Source organism: Typopeltis vanoorti, chromosome 2 (assembly GCF_054136105.1).
Source record: "Typopeltis vanoorti isolate ZY-2024b chromosome 2, IOZ_Tvanoo_1.0, whole genome shotgun sequence".
Taxonomy (NCBI): Eukaryota; Metazoa; Arthropoda; class Arachnida; order Uropygi; family Thelyphonidae; genus Typopeltis; species Typopeltis vanoorti.
The window spans coordinates 173,222,702-173,241,082 of NC_143550.1; the positions used below are offsets into that span (position 1 = coordinate 173,222,702).

The following is an 18,381-nucleotide window of genomic DNA, read 5'->3' on the forward strand; positions in this document are numbered from 1 at the left end:
ATTCTAAGAGAAAAAAAAATTAAAATGACTTAAAAGGACAAAGATATAAATGTGTCTATTGTTCAGTTCATTTATGTTAATTTTTTCACATTTATTTTAGCTAAGCTGGGGGGAGGGGCTCACTTAGATCACCCATCTTTAGATTATTATTATTATTATGGGCAATTCCAAGGAGTCCTTAGACTCATCGAGGGAGGCCCTAACATCATGTCAAGAACAACTATTCGACATTCACACAGTATCTATCATACCTTGTCTTGAACTCATTCACAGTCATGGCACCCACAACAGACTGGCAGCTTATTCCACTTATTCACCACTCTCCAAGTAAAAAACCTAGCTCTAACACCCTTGATAACCACACTCTTGCCCATCTTCAATGTTATGGCCCCTAGTCCTCCCACCACCAGTCCTATTCTCAAAAATATCTTCTGAATTAATCTTATAAAACCCCTTCAGTAATTTAAATGTCTCAATCATATCACCCCTTTTCCACCTATCAACCAATTTCTGCAACCCACAAATCTTCAACCTGTTCTCATAAGGTTCATTCCATAGACCTGCTATCATCTTGGTCACTGGTCTCTGGATCCTCTCCACCTCCTCCCCATCAAGAAGAAACCCTAGTGCCCAAATCTGGGCACAGTAGTCTGGATGTGGTCTTATCAAGGCTCGATACAGACTAACAATAACCTGTTTGTCTCTGCTTGTTAAAGTATTTTTCAGCAACCAAGTGATTTGATGAGCTGATTTAGCCACTTTTGCGATGTGCCCCCCCCCCCCCCAACTTCAACTCCCTATCCACCAACACTCCCAAATCCCTAGCCTCGTCAATCTCCAGGAGTTCCACCAATGTGATATACTGCTGCTAATCTTTTCACCCAAAATGCATAACCTTACACTTTGCCACATTAAATTGACATCCATTTTCCTTAGCCCAGTCCTCCAAACTATCCAAATCATCTTGCAAAATTTTGACATCCTGTGCACTCACTATTGCTCTACCCAACTTTGCATCATCAGCAAACAAATGAACACGTCCTCTCAGATCCTTTCCTATATTATTAATGAACAAATTGAAAAGTAGTGGTCCAAAAACAGAACCCTGCGGCACACCACTAGTCACAGGCCGTCTTTTGGACTCTACTCCTGAATAAACCACTCTCTGATATCTCTCCATCTCACCAACCCTATATCCATCCCCATATTCTGCAGTTTACTGATTAGAATTCCATGTGGTATCCTGTGAAAGGCCTTAGCAAGGTCCAGTAGAATCACTGTAAACCCATTACCTTTATCCTGTTCAGCCGTCACTGTGTTATAAAACGCGAGCAAGTTACTGAGGCATGATCTACCCTTCACAAAACCATGCTGTCCCCCATACAGTATCCCATTTTCATCTGTCCAATCCTGTATTTTTCTGTTGACTATTTTCTCCAAGACCTTGACAACGATTCCTGATATGCTGATTGGTCGGTAATTTACAACAGCAGTCTTGGAACCTCCTTTATGCAGTGAAACTATTTTCCCCTCTTTCCACCCCCTCGGGACTAACCCAGATCCGAGACTCAAATTAAACAAAATGGTCAAGGGCACTGACAATTCTTTAGCTGCTTCACGTACGACACGAACTGGTATACCATCCAATCCCACTATGATACCATGGAAAAGCTTATAGAAACTCAAATGATTGCTGTTGATAGTTTTAAGGCATTTGAAGTTTGACACAAAGGTCTATTGAAAAATTTCCATGTTATGGTCTTGCTCTCGCTTGTTACTTTCACAATGATTTCTTGCCTTTCTTTTATATATATATATATATATATATATATATATATATATATATATATATATATCAGTGACTGTCTCTAGCTGAACAATAATACAGAGTTTAGCTGATGCACTCCTCTTTTGACAAACCTTTGACTACAAAAATCAATCTACTTGTGTACCTTGGATTCTGATCTCTAAACCATTTCTGCAAAACTTAATGCCTTCAACAAGGGAAATGCATATACAGTGCTGTATTTAGATTTTGCCAAAGCTTTTGATAGATTGCCACATGACATGCTATTAAATAAATTGAAATGGATGGGATTGGACAACAGACTTCAGAGTTGGATCAGTGACCTGCTGTCAGGTATCAGAAAGTTGTATATGGGAATGCAGTATATTGAAAGAGGAAGGTCACCAGTGGTGTGCCACAGGGATCAGTTTTGGGACCATTGTTGTTCAAGTTGTATATTAATGATATCAGGATGGATTTAACTAGTGATATGCAGCTTTTTACAAATGATGCAATGCAGAGTCAAGCAGATGTAATGGCCTTGCAAGATGACTTGAATTGATTGCATTAATGGCACGTAAGTGGTTTGAAATTTTGTAAGCAATGATGGGATGGGAAAACTTTAAAGGGGTAGAGGAGATGAGAGATCTGGTGGTGGTGGACAAGAACTGGAAATTCAGGGGCCACATTGCACAAGTTGTGAAGAAGTCACATTGGATAATGGCAATGATGCGGAGGACCCTGACATGCAGAAATAAAGAGGTAATGATGCCATTGTAGAAGGCCTTGATCAGGCCTCACATGGATTATTGTGCACAGATTTGGTCACCAGGTTTTCATGGTGACAAGGATATGTTAGAAAGGGTCCAAAGAAGATTTACGAAAGTGGTCAGTGGTCTTTAGAGTACAAGGACAGATTTAGAAAATGCAAGTTGCAGAGCCTCATGAATAGGAAGAAGAAGAAGGGGGGGGGTATATGATTGAGACATATAAGCTGCTCAGGGGTTGTTTTAAGATTGACATGAAAGAGATTTTTCATAGAATGAGAGAGGGAGATAGAACAAGAGACCATCACTGACAGCTGTATAAGGAGGGCATGAGCAGAGGAGTGATGAGAAGGTTCTTTGCATGGAGAATGGTTGGTGAGTGGAATGCTTGAGTGTGTTATGTGAACATAGACCCATTGAATCAGTTAAGGCACGGTTGGGTGAGCATTATGTGTACCTCCCTTGATGAGTCTCTGACTCAGTGGAGGTCAGATGTAATAAAGATTTGGTCACCAGGTTTTCATGGTGACAAGGATATATTAGAAAGGGTCCAAAGAAGATTTACAAAAGTGGTCAGTGGTCTTTGGAGTACAAGGACAGATTGAGAAAATGCAAGTTGCAGAGCCTCATGACCAGCTTATATGATTGAGACATATAAGCTGGTCAGGGGTTGTTTTAAGGTTGACATGAAAGAGATTTTTCATAGAATGAGAGAGGGAGATAGAACAAGAGACCATCGCTGAAAGCTGTATAAGGAGGGCATGAGCAGAGGAGTGATGAAAAGATTCTTGGCATGGAGAATGGTTGGTGAGTGAAATGCCTGAGTGTGTTATGTGAACATAGACCCATTGAATCAGTTAAGGCATGGTTGGGTGAGCATTGTGTGTACCTCCTTTGATGAGTCTCTGACTCAGTGGAGGTCAGATGTTAATAATAATAATGTCTTTTTATTTTTCTACAAAAAAAAAGCTTCTTTCATTCATTCTTAAGTAATGAAAATCTTTAATTAGTACTTCCTAATACAATGTGTGGGGGTTAGAAAGACTTAAAATTGCTTATGCAAAGGTACAGCAAGAAAGCTACCAAAGGTAATAAAAAATTCAAGAATTAATGGAAGGCTTGTGAAAGCTGAAATGGTTAAAAAGGATTTAGTGATAGGCAATAATTTCATAATTAGGGTTGTACTGGATGGGCGAGCAATGAAAGTTTGTTTCCCCCAGCATTGAAGATTTATGATATGAATAAAAATAATACAAAGTTTTGCACTGAATCAGTAAATTAGCAGAAATGAGTGGATAATGTGATTGTATTGGTTCGGAATGAATGATTTGAAAGGAGAAAAGTATGTGAAAGATTTGTTGAGTTGGTGAAAAAGAAGAGAGGAGCAAAAGGGTAAAGATGGTGAATATATTGGCATTGGGTGACAGGAGTAAGCTGAGAAGGAGCGCTTTGATTGCAAATGAGTCATTAAGTAGATTGTGTAGGAGAAATGATGTGCCTGAATGGTTTGCTTAGATGCTTGGTGAAATTGTGAATACAGATTGTTAGGAAAACTAGATATGTCCTGGTGGTTGCAAGAAAATCATGGATGCATACATTAAATTAAATGGCAGAAATGGAGAGTGTAATGACATATAGAGTGAGAGTGGTAGCTTGTTCTGGATGACCCCAGGAAATACAGAACCACTTCTGTCAAGAGAGAGAGAAAAAAAAAAGTGTGTGAGAGGTGACAATGTATCTAAGACCTTTGTGTAAAAAAGAGACCTATATGAAACTACAAGGCACATAATTATAATAAACTGAGAAGGTGGCTTGAACTAGTGCCTTCACGTGCAAAACTGCATGGTAGAAGAATTATTATTATCATTATCATTGTATGGGCACCTTCATGGAGACTCAAATTATCAGCACAATATCTGTTAACCCTCTCCTTGAAACCATTAACAGACAAAGCACTCACAACTGATTCAGGCAACCCATTTCATTCATTCACCACTCTCCAGGTGAAAAATATAGTTAATCTACTAATAGTTAGCAGTGTCCTTGATGTCATTGTTTAACTTGAGTCTCAACACATGTACGATTTTTAATAACTGGAAGGAGAGCAAGATAATTCCAGTTAAGGGTGGAGCTAGAAATGATGCAATAAATTATAGACATATCTCTGTTGTGATCATCAAGGTTTTGGATAGGCTGATTAGGAATATTATCAGTGGTAGATAGATAGATAATAATAATAATATTATTATCTCAAGACCCCATGGAGTTAAAGACTCACCTAGGAGGTCCTTTTGTCATACACACACAGCTCATCATACTGTGCCTAAAACACACTCAAATTCTCTGCAGACACCACACTCTCAAGCACGGCATTCCAATCATTCACAACTCTGCATGCATAAAACCTGCTTCTTACTCCTCTGCTCACATACTCCAGGTGTGAACAGTGGAGTGAAAAGCAGTTTCCAGGGATGACCTCTGGTTCTACCCTGATCTCCCACTGTTTTCTGTAGAACCTCTTCAACATTGATCCTATAACAACCGCTTACTAACTTGTAGGTCTCTATCACATCTCCCCTCTTCCTCCTATCCACTAGACTTTGTAAATTACATCTTCTGATCCTTTCCTCATAGTCGACATTCCAGAGGTCAGAAACTACCTTAGCTAGTTGCCTCTGGACCCTTTTCAACATCTCTTCGTCCTTTTGAAAACCAGGTGACCAAATCTGTGCACAATAGTCCATGTGTGGCCTAATCAAAGCCGTATACAATGGAACAAGAATCTCTCTACTTCTACAAATCAGTGTCCTCCACATCATCCCCAGAATTCTTTGTGTTGTCCTCACAATTTTGGCAGTCTGTCCCCTAAATTTCAAATCCTTATCTACTATCACACCAATATTTCTTATTTCCTCCACCTCCAACAATATATCCCCACCAAGCATCAATTCTACATTCCATCTTTGTTTCCCAAATTTTAAAACCTTACATTTTGTAACATTTAACTCACATTCACATGCCCATTCACTCAATTTACTCAAGTAAGGCCACAACATCTACAAACAACTGAATATCCCCATCCAAATCCTAACTCACTAAAAGTTTTTTTTTTTTTTTTTTGTGGGTTTTGAGTAAATGCAAGAGCAACTAACATTTCATTTTCAGGGGTAGTAATACTGACAGGCCAGCCAGTCTGATCAAATTTATCGTGTATTCTGTAAATTGTTAGCCTGCTTGGTAGGCTGTATCAAATTTTTCATCCCTTTTCTGTCAAACATTTTCAGCATTCTCTGTCTTCCAGTATTCTTTTTTTATTCACTTTTGTTCGTTGTTGGTTAAATTATCAGCCATAATTATCTGGAAAATATCATTATATTTAAGCCTTTGATAGATTACTGTATGATAAGTTGGACAAACTGCAGAAAATGGGAATGGATAGTATATTGATTAGATGGATTGGCTCTCTGAACAATACCAGGCAGATTGTGTATGATGAAGCGTTATCCAAAGATAGGAGGGTAACCAGTAGCATGCCTCAAGGTTTTGTAATTGAGCCCCTACTGCTATACTTATTTGTAAATGATATATCATGTGGATTGATTGTGGATCTTCAGTTGTTTGCTGATGATGCAAAGTTGGAGAGAATTATAAGTAACATTGCTGATGTTATTTCCTTCTGAAAGATTTGAATAAACTTCTCGCTTGGATAAAGAGTGGGGTTATTGTTTCAATATTAATAAGTGCAACATGTTACATTATGGAATGCAGAAATATAAAACTGTATACTTATTGCTGGCATGTACTGCAAGAAGTGAATGAGAATCAAGGTCTGGGAGTGATGGTTGACAGTAGACTGAAGCTTAGAAGACTTATTGCAATTGTTGTAAAGGCTGCACATTGTATTGTCACTATGATAAGAAGTATATACACTAACATGTAGGGATAAGGAAGTGATTGTACCACTGTATAAAGCACTGGTCAGAATACACTTGGACTACTGTGCTTAGATTTGATCACCTTATTTTCATTGTGATGTGAAAGCATTTGAGAGGGTGACTAAAACAATATCAGAGCTCTGTAATGCTGGCTATGGAGAGAGCTTGAAGAAATGTGGATTTGAAGACTTTGATGGATAGAAGGAAAAGAGGTGATATGATAGAGATGTTTAAGTTTGTGGGGAGATTTTATCGGATTAATCCAGAGGTGATTATAAAAAGAGTAGAAGGCAAGAGGGAAAGAACCAGAGGCCATCCATGGAAGTTTTGTCAGAGTGTAATAAAGAGCGGGTGTGGGGAGTAGATTTTTTTTATATGGGGGAATTATGAGTGAATGGAATGCATTACTGGAATATTATTATTATTACCCCAAGACCCCATGGAGTCAAAGACTCATCTAGGAGCTCCTTTTGTCATACACACAGCTTATCATACTGTGCCTTAAAAAAAACACTCAAATTCTCTGCAGACACCACACTCTCAGGCAAGGCATTCCAATCATTCACAATTCTGAATGCAAAAAATATGCTTCTCACTCCCTGCTCACACCCTCCAGGTGTGAACAGTGGAGTGAGAAACAGCTTCCAGGGATGACCTCTGGTTCTACCCTGATCTCCCACTGTTTTCTCTAGAACCTCTTCAACATTGATCCTATAACAGCCCCTTACTAACTTGTAGGTCTCTATCATATCTCCCCCCCTCTTCCTCCTACCCACTAGACTCTGTAAATTGCATCTTCTCAACCTTTCTTCATATTCGACATCTTCTCAACCTTTCTTCATATTTGACATTCCAGAGGTCAGAAACTACCTTAGGCAGTACCTCTGGGCCCTTTCCAAAAGACTCATCTAGAGCCCTTTTGAAAACCAAGTGACCAAATTTGGGCACAGTATTCCATGTGTTTCCTAATCAATGCCTTATACATATTGGAACAAGAATATCTCTTCTTCTACAAGTCAGTGTCCTCTGCATCATTCCCAGAAGTCTTTGTGTTGTCTTCACAATTTTGGCAATGTGTTCCCCTAAATTTCAGATCCTTATCCACTGTTACACCAAGATCTCTTATTTCCTCCACCTCCAACTATATATCCCACCAAGCATCAATTCTACATCCTATCTTTGTTTCCCAAATTTTAAAACCTTACATTTTGCAACATTAACTCACATTCCCGTGCCCATTCACTCAATTTATTGAAGTCTTTTTGTAAGCCAACATCTTCTCTACTCTTCATAGTTCGCCCCAACTTTGCATCATCTGCAAACAACTGAATATCCCCATCCAAATCTTTCTCAATATCATTACCATACAAGTTAAACAGCAATGACCCTAAAACAGACTCCTGAGGAACGCCACTAGTGACTTTCCTCTTCCTGGATATTGCTCCCCCTCATACACAACTTGCTGTTACCTATCAGATAGCTAGTCTCCAATCCACTGCACTAGTCTAATATCCAACCCCATCCACTCTAGTTTGGCTATCAACTAATCATGCGGCAATCATTCTCTTATGTGAAGTTCTACATACCAAATTATAGATGCTGATCTCACTATGTCTCAAAGGAAAATAGTCTGAAAATTACTGAAAAAAAAGTGACTTCCTGGCCAAAAGAAATCATCAAAAAAATAAAACCAGTTCATGTTAAACCACCCCATATGTATGGATTACCAAAAATCCACAAACCTAATATCCCCCTATGCCCCATAGTTCATAGCATAGATTGTCCCACGTATAAACTGGCCCAACAGTTAGCCAAGTCGTCATATGCCCCCCCCCCTTTACTGGCAACTCCCCTACTTTTGTAAAAAATTCAGCCCATTTCAAAACACTAGTTGAAAATCACATCTTTAAATATTCAGACATAATGGTCAGGTTTGATGTTGCCTCTTTATTTACCAATGTATTAGTGATAGACACCTTGATTTGATCACGTCTAAATTTCCCTCTGATGTCTCTGAATTATTCAAATTTACTATATATGCGTGTTACTTTACATGGGGAGGAAAAAATCTACAAACAGATTAATGGTACTGCTGTGGGGTTCCCCCCCCTCTCACCCTCTTCAGCTAACTTTTACATGAAACACTTTGAAAACAAGGTACTTACCACAGCTACATACAAGCCACTAGTATGGTTATGCTGTGTAGATGATGTGTTTGCCATTTGGCCCCATGAACAAGACACTTTGGATGTATTTGTCACCTACCTAAACAGCCAACACCCCAAAATCCACTTCACAGTAGAAGAAGAATCAAATAACTGCTTACCATTTTTTAACACATTAGTCACCCACCTTTCAGATGGATTCCTGTCTTTTTCCATTTACAGAAAGCCAACATACACAGGAAATACCTATACAAACAATCACATCATCATCATCATCCAGTTCAACAGTATGACATTTTAAAAACACTTATACACAGAGCCAGAGCAATTGTTCTAATGATACAGCTCTGTCCACAGAACCCAAATATCTGCTCCATACGTTCTTCTTGGCCAATGGCTACAATCCCTACAAAATAGATAAAATACCCCATAGCCCCATTACCCCTCCCTCCCCTAATACACAGGGACACAACATTACCATTTCTATTCCCTATGTCAGAGGTACATCAGAAAAGATAGCCAAAGCACTGATGAAACATGGCCTTCACACCACATTCAACCCTCATGTTAAACTAGCAACTCTGATCCACTCACCTAAGGATAAACTTCACCCTCTATCTCACCCTGGAGTATATGGAGTTCCCTGTGACTTGGCCTACTTTAAGCAAACAGGAAGATCGGTTAACATCCGCCTGGTAGAACATAAAAAATATATTTGCTACTATTACTATGGCATGTCAGGACTAGCAGACTACATGTTGGATACCCTTTCACACTGGATTAGATGGAAGAAAAACGAATGTGCTATTTAGAAGCTGTTATAGATCTGAATGAAAGATTGTTTTTTGAGTCAGCCATGGCTTTGAAGAATTCGCCTAACCTAAACAAATATGATTGCATTAATTTGCCAAAAATTTGGGTGAACTGTTATTGTAAGAACAACTTCCACACAGCTATATATATATATATATATATATATATATATATATATATATATATAGATTTTTTTTTTTACTGCATTAGTGAGTGCCAAAATAGGACTTTAGATCTTTTGTCTGTTACAATTATATTGTTTCACTTACTCAGACACAAACTTGTTTGCATACATATGGATAAAGGATTAAACCAAGTATATAATTTCTTGCTACCTTTTATAGTATAACCAAGTGGAAAAAACTTTCAAAAACTGTCTCTAATCCAGAGTCTTTTAATAATAAGGTGTGACACTGTTTGACAACTTGTATTTGAAAATATGACTTCTGCATTACTTCAACCTTGGTATCACCTCTCTGTCTGGCTCGCACTGATGAGACCTCAATAAAGGTCAAAACTGGTCTGAGTAGTGACCCTTCCCCATAATGCATTGCATTATGGGATACTAAGGCAAGTAATGTGAAGTTATAAGCTTCTATGTATGAGTTGCCTCAGTCCTGAAAAGAGTTCAGGTGCAAATTTGTTTGCCTACACTTGGATAAAAGATTAAACCAAGTATATAATTTTCTTGGTATCTTTAGTTTATTTCACTTACTGTCACGTATACTAGTTGTGTCATATACTGATTATGCTGATTTAAAATTCAAAGAAATATAAGCAGTTAATAAAACATATTTTGATAAATAAAAATAAGTTTTACTTAGCAGTAAATAAAACTTATTTTTAACGGTAATGAATTTGAAGAAATTCATTACCGTTAAAAATAAGTAATGAATTTCTTCTGCCTCATTTACCCATTGTTCTGTGATCCCTGATGATGGCAATATAATGTTGCCAAAATATAGGAAGTATTAATTAAAGTTATTGCTTAGAAGGATAAAAGAGAATAGTGTGACAGGAAGGGTAGTTAGCGTGTTGCCTAGGTATGACTATGGTGAAATGAGGCGGAGAGCAAGGATTATGAATGATATGCTGCCTGAAATGTGTGAGGAGACGGTAGTACAGTTTGTTAATGTGAGGAATGAGTTTGAGGGACGAAGTGAGCTGTATGGGAGCGATGGACTGCATTTGAGTGGTTATGGTGTGAGTCGCTTGGAGATACTGCTGCTGGAAGGTAGAGAATGAATCAGATCGAGTGGGAAGTGATATGGAAGAGCGGGAGAGTAAGACAAGAGAGATTGAAGAGGTGGTTATGAATGGGGACGTGAGTGGTATCAGTATAGAAAATGAGAGAATGGGTGTGCAAGAGGAGCAGGGAAACGGGGAGGCTCAGGGTGGACAGGGGTACACAGCATGAGAAAGGTGGATGCTCCAAGAGGAGGTGACCATGTGTAGGCAGGAAAGGAATGGGATGACCAGGGATCAAGAGGAAACAGTTGGAATTGAAAAGGGTTTTAAAATGAAGAAGCAGAAAGGGAAATGGGCCCAGTCGAGCATGGAGAGATCACATCGAGTGAGTGGTATCAGTGGAACTAGCTGTAGATCCAGAAATGAGCTGTTGTGTTTGTATACAAATGCTAGAAGTATAAGAAACAAACCAGATGAAATGGTTGCACTAATTGCATCTGTTCACCCAAAGATTGTTGGAATAAGTGAGACATGGTTGGAAGAGGACGACATCCTGACAGGAATAGAGATGGAAGGGTATGATGTGTTTCGTGAGGACAGAAGGGGTAAAAAGGGAGGGAGAGTGCTATTGATGATAGAGAAAGAGTTATGTCCATGCAAAGTAGAGATGCAAGAGGGAAATAGTGCCAGTGGTTTTGAGGCAGTATTGTGTAAGATAGAGGTGAACGGAATCAAATGCTTGGTGGGATGTTGTTATAGACCAGGTAATTTGGATGGTGATAATGAAATGTACAATCAAATTAGCCAAGTAAATAAGAAAAGGGTGATCATTATGGGTGATTTTAATTATGGCAATATAGACTGGAATGATGAGATAGCAACTGGAAGTAAAGAAAATGAGTTCCTTGAGTTTTTGAGGGATAACTACCTCAGACAGTATGTAACAGAGGGCACACGGGGATTGACGGTCTTGGAGTTGGTCATCTCATCAGAGGATGTAATTATAAATGAGGTGTCAAATCATCCACCAATTGGCAAGAGTGACCATGAGGTGATTACCTGGCTGGTTGCCAGCAGTTCTAGGACCTCTGTGAGAAAAGGGTATATGTGGAACTACAGGGGGGGGGGGATTATGAAGCGGCTCAGGAGACAGCTTGCAGGTGTAGCGTGGAACGAGGAGTTAGCTGGAAAAGAGATCAATACAGCTTGGGGGATTTTCAAAAACGGTTTAGTAGATGCAATGTATAAATGTATTCCAAGGGTGAGAAGGTTAAATAAGCTGGGTGTGAGATGGATGAATAAAGAGATTAAGCATGCGATACAGAGAAAAAAGGCATTGTGGAGGAAGCATAAGAGAAGTGGAAATAACCAATTCCATGAGGTCTAAAAAGACCAAGCAAGGAGGGTGACTTGGTTGGTGAGGGTAGCTAAAGAGAGGTATGAACAGCAGTTGGCTAATGAAGCCAAAAAGAATCCTAAGGAGTTCTTTCGATATGTAGCCAGCAAAAGAAAGAATAATTATGGAAGGATGACATTGATTGGAGAAAATGGTATAAAGACAGCTGATGCAGAATGTGTGGTGGAGATACTTAATGAGCAGTTCACAAAGATCTTTCAATCTTGTGAACGTGACTTCATGGAAGGATTGAGAGCAGTTGATGATGGGGAGGAGAGATTGACTGTAGGTGAGCAAGAGGTGTATGGGGAGTTGATTAAACTAGATGTTAATAAGGCTGTGGGACTTGATAATATGTCACCACATATTCTGAAAGAATGTGCCAGGGAGTTGACACCTTCCTTGAGATTTTTTTTTAATATGAGTCTTGCACTCGGTCAAGTTCCTAAGGAGGGCAAGATTGTGCCACTTCATAAGGGAGGTGATCGAACTCAAGAATCAAACTATAGGTCTATCTGTGTGTCAGGTGTTGGTTAAGTTGTTGGAGAAGCTTGTGAGAACTAGGATCCAGAGTTGGGTTGATAACAATGGTATTATCTTTGATGGATAGCATGGATTTGCTAAAGGAAGGTCATGGTTTAGTAATTTACTTACTTATTACAATAAAGTTACTGCTTCCTTGGATAGAGGAAAAGGATACACAGTGATATACTTGGATTTCGCAAAGGCTTTTGATAGAGTACCTCATGATAGGTTGACAGTCAAACTAGAACAGATGGGGTTGGATATTAGATTGGTGCATTGGATTGGAGACTGGCTATCTGATAGGTATCATCAAGTTGTGTATTTGGGAGCGATATCTATGAAAAGGAAAGTCACTAGTGGAGTGCCTCAGGGGTCTGTTTTAGGGCCATTGCTGTTTAACGTGTATATTAATGATATAGGTGAAGATTTGGGTGGAGATATTCAGTTGTTTGCAGATGATGATGCAAAGTTGGGACGAACCATGAAGTGTAGTGAAGATGTTGTGGCCTTACAAGAAGACTTGAATAGATTAAGTGATTGAGCATGGAAATGGGGATGTGAGTTGAATGTTGCAAAATGTAAGGTTTTTAAATTTGGAAAACAAAGATGGGATGCAAAATTTATGCTTGGTGAAAATATATTGTTGGAGGTAGAGGAAATAAGAGATCTGGAGGTGATAGTGGATAAGGATCTAAAATTTAGGGAACACATCGCCAAAATTGTGAAGACAACACAAAGGCTTCTGGGAATGATGCAGAGGACACTGACCTGTAGAAGTAGGGAGATTCTTATTCGGTTGTATAAGGTTTTGATTAGGTCACACATGGACTATTGTGCCCAGATTTGGTCACCTGGTTTTCAGAAGGATGAAGAGATGTTGGAAACGGTTCAAAGGCGACTGACTAAGGTAGTTTCTGACCTCTGGAATGTCGAGTATGAGGAATGATTGAGGAGATGCAATTTGCAGAGTCTGGTGGACAGGAAGAAGAGGGGAGATATGATAGAGACCTACAAGTTGGTAAGGGGTTGCTATAGGATCAATGCTGGAGAAGTTTTACAGAGAATAGTGGGAGATCAGGGGAGAATCATAGGTCATCCCTGGAAACTGTATAAAGAAGGTGTGAGTAGGGGAGTGAGAGGCAGGTTTTTTCGTTCAGAGTTGTTAATGATTGGAATGCCTTGCCTGAAAATGTGGTATCTGCAAAGAGTTTAAATGTGTTTAAAATACGGTATGATGAGCTGTGTATGTGATAAAAGGACCTCCCAGGTGAGTCTTTGACTCCATGAGGTCTTGGGGTGGTAATAATAATAATAATAATAATGTTGTAATTTCCTGAAAAATAATCATTATGAATAGCCAATTTATAACTGATTTTAGTTTTTAATGTATATTATAACTGCACATATGAGAGGTTGCAAAAACAACAGTATTGTTAATACTGTCTTTGGTTTAAGGAAGAGAGAATTTATGTTTTCTTGCACACTTGGAGGCTGTAGTTCTTGAATTAAATAGCTTGCCAAAGACGTGCTGTTTTTAAATGAATTTTGAAAAATATCCACTGTATGTGTTTTTTCAACCTTAGAGAAAGGCAGAAGAATGATGGAAGCCAGTTGATTAGAACAGAAAGCATGCAAATACTTGTAGAAAAGGCATAAAGCAGGAAAATTCCTTTGAGAAAGTAGTTGAAATAAACGTATTAGAGAGGGAGAAAAAGAGTATTTATCAATTAATTAAATTGCTGTTTTCTGGAATGAGCATTTTTAGGGAAACCTTTTGGTGTACCATCCCAACAGGAAGATAGATATTCTGCTAATCTTTCACACATACAGACATCTACACATGAGAAGTAGTATCTTGACTAGAAAAGGTAGCCAAGGTTTTGGAGATTGAAGAGGCTAAATTTCGAGGCCACTGAGAAGTCATTTATGTATAAGAGGAAAAGTGGGGGAAAGTGTCGATCTCTGTGGTATTCCAGCATTGATAGTTGAAATCTGGAGAGAGAGAGAGAAAGCCATCCACTTTGATATGGCAAATGACCTGAAAGTTTAAAAGACAGTTTTAATTAGCATATCTCTGTGTCATACCTCATTAAATGTTCTGATGATGTTGAGCAACCATACAAGTTTATCCAGACAATTTTCCTTGGCTTGGTCTAAAGGGGTTATATTGTCTCTGATAGAAGATCTGCTGGATTGAAGGTAGTGGAATCTATACTGGTGGTCATCACTTATTACTTGATGGTGTGCAGGTGACAAAGACAATGGCTGTTGATTACTTTCTCTGGTATTTATGAGAGAATGTAGGTAAGAGATAGAACAGTAAGTCAACTGTCAGTTTGATATTGACTAATATTGTCCCCAACCCCCAGAGTTGCTTGAATATGTTAGTATTTAGCTATTTCAGGGACTAGTTCATTAGTGCTATTTCAGAGACATAGGGACTGAAGAATATAAGAGATTACATAGAGAAGTCAGAAGAGCCATCAAGCAGGACAAAGAAATGTTCTATACTAATAAATGTGAAGAAACAGAGTTCCAGATGAGGAGGCACAATTATAAAAGGATGTTTTATTTAGTTCGTGACTTAAAGCACAAGCTTAAGCCTAATTTGAATGTCATCAAAGACAGGAATGGAGTATTACTAACAGAAGAGTTGGAAATCAAAAATAGATGGAAAGAATACTGTGAGGAACTGTACAGCAGAGTGGATAAAGAAAATGTGGAGCCCTCTCACCAGGAAAAGTTTGATTTGGAACCTCCTCCACTTAGGCATGAAGTTGAAAGATCAGTTAAGCAGCTTAACAGCAATAAGGCAGGTGCAGATGAAATCCCAGCAGAGTTAATTAAGGCCACAGGGGACAGAGGGATAAGAGTGTTTCATAGATTGATTACAAGGATATGGGAGACAGGATCATGGCCTAGAGACTGAAAGAAGTCAGATTTCATACCACTACATAAGAAAGGTGATGTGAAGACATGCAAGAATTACAGAACTATTAGTTTAATATCTCATGTAAGCAAAATTTTATTGAAGATCATGCTAAATAGGATTGAGGCCAAAGTTGAGGCAGAGATCCCTGAGGAACATGCAGGTTTTAGGAAAGGTAAGGGCACCAGAGATCAGATCCTTTGCCTTAGACAGATCATAGAAAAATATAAAGAATTCAGACTCCCTCTGGTAATATGTTTCTTGATTACTCTAAAGATTTTGACTGTGTTGAGCATGTGAAACTGTAGGAAGTGAAAAGAATGGGTTTTTCTCAACACACTATCAGGTTGATAGCCAACTTGTATAAGGAGCAAGAAGCCACGGTAAGAACAGGTGTTGGATTAACTGACTGGCTTCAAATTGGAAAAGGAGTTAGACAAGGATGTTTACTTTCTCCTCACTTGTTTAGTATATATGCAGAGGACATCATATGTGAAGCATTGGATGAGCTCAGGACAGCAATTTGGATATGAGGTATGTTGATGATACAGTACTCCTTTGTAATGACATGGAAGAACTAGGACTAATTCTTGACAAAGTTAACAAGATCAGTAATAACAGAGGACTTGAACTCAATCCTAGCAAGACAAAGATTATGGTTCTCAAAGGAAATACAAACAGAGAAGCTCTTAAGAAACAAGTATACCTTAATGGAGAAAAAATTGAGGAAGTCATCAAGTTTGAGTACCTGGGATCCATTATTAATGTGAAGAATTGCTGTTCAGAAGACGTCAGAAAAAGGTTAGGAATGGCTAAAACAGCAGTCAGAGACCTCTCTAAAATCTGAAAGGATGGATCTATCTCTATGGGTACAAAATTAAGGATTTTGGATGCAGTTGTTTTTCCAATAGCGACTTATGGATGTGAGACTTGGAACCTAAAGAAGTCAGATAAGAAACGAATATCTGTTGAGGATATCATATACTGAAAGGCATACAAATGAATGGTATTAGAAAAGATCAGTAGAACTTTAAGGCTCTTTAAGGATATTGACAGAAGAAAGTTAAAATATTTTGGACACATAGAAAGGATGGAAGGGAGACCTCTCAGAACAGTAATAGAAGGTAAAGTTCCTGGAAAAAGTGGCAGAGGTAGACCATCAATGAGATGGATGGATGGATGATGTGTGTGGAGTGACTGATCTTCAGAGAGTTGAGGTCACCAGAAAAGTAAACAACAGGACTACATGGCGAGGCCTGGTGTGGCACGTCACCGAGCATCGGAGTGACCATACGGCATCTGTAGATGCCCAGTGAACATGAGAGGGAGTGCTATTTCAAAGCCTTTAGAAGACTTCTTTCAGCTTCATATACCTACATTCGGCATTCAATCACCTGCTCTGCCAATGCATTCCGCTTAGTCACCAATTGCTATGCAAAATTTTTTTGCTTCCTTATCATGTGATGCATACAATTTCCAGGGATAACCTCTCATTCTCCTCCACTTGTTATGCTATGTCTCTCCTATATCTGTCTGATAGATTCCTCTTACAAACTTGTTTCCTTCACATCACCTCTTCTTCTATCTGTCAAGCTTCTATCTCTACAGCAGGCATGGGCAACCTTTCCTAGTTCAGGGGCCAAATTATCATTCTGTCTCCGAGTCAAGGCCGGACCAAATTATTAAATAAAATAAATTAATATTAAATGAATTAAAACAAGTTGCTACTTCATATTTCATTTATTTATAATATAATGAATGACATAACAATTTAATGTGAAGATTGACCTTGTACTTCAATACTGATGACTATCAATACTGATGTTAATATTACTTAAGGATAATCACATAGAATTTTCGAGGTTTTTGTCCGTTATTCTTGTCCGAATTTTTGATTTATTGTATTTCATCCTCGAAAAAAAGTGTTCACACATATATATATGTGCTGCCGAAAAGCCAAATGATTTTTCTTGAAAAGGTGCGTAAATTTGTATATTTTTCTTACACCAAATAAAATTTATAAAAATCCGTCAAAGCAATGTAGTTAAATTGTGATTTTAGCACTAAATCCGCCTGAAGCTCAATAAGTTCCATCTGTAAGTTTTCTGGCACATATTTACATCAGCATCCATCGGACGAGCACATATATCGAATTTGGAGTTTTTGGTTTTTGAAGTTGGCAAACAAACCTTTTACCAAATTGCTCTATTAGTGCCTTCAGTTCATCTCCATAAGAATTAGAAGGGATATTTTTATGAGTTGCTAGAGTAGGAAAATGATAACAATTTTTAGCTCTTATATGACTTTCCAACAATCTTAGTTTATTAAAAGCTTTGACATGTCCATGCAATTCATGAACCAATTGTCCTTGTTTTTGCAATTTAAGATTCAGTTCATTTAGGTATCCGGTGACATCTACAAGGAATGCTAAATCACACACCTACTCATCATCTTTTACTTGGTTAATTGTGTTTCCTTTTATCTCCATAAAATCTGCAATGTCTTGTTTCAGATCATAAAATCGTTTTAACATTTTACCTTTACTCAACCCCCTCACTTCACAATAATAAGACTCATCTTCATAATCCGAAAATAGGTCTGCCAAATACTCCTTAAATTGGCGGTGATTAAGTGCACGTATTAACTTAATAAAGTTAATACTGGCTACTACAACTTCGATAACATTTGTGAATTTAATAGATTTTGCACACAGATTTTGTTGGTGGATAATGCAGTGAAAATTTGTTAAATTTTCCAGATGGATCTGTAGTTCTATTGCTCTTTCATGAACTATTCCAATAAATCCCTTCTGTGCACCAAGTGCATATGCCAGATAGTGAACTCCATTTAAGCCCAAATCTCTCGAAGACTGTGTTG

The 18,381-nt window shown here is 38.3% G+C and overlaps 1 protein-coding gene across 1 annotated transcript in view; it reads left to right on the top strand.

The window, feature by feature from the left end:
• The window catches only part of LOC150109672 (neurobeachin-like protein 1), a 1,254,229-nt gene that overhangs the window by 1,153,755 nt on the left and 82,093 nt on the right, over positions 1–18,381 (top strand). The gene's annotated exons all lie outside the window — the stretch shown is intronic.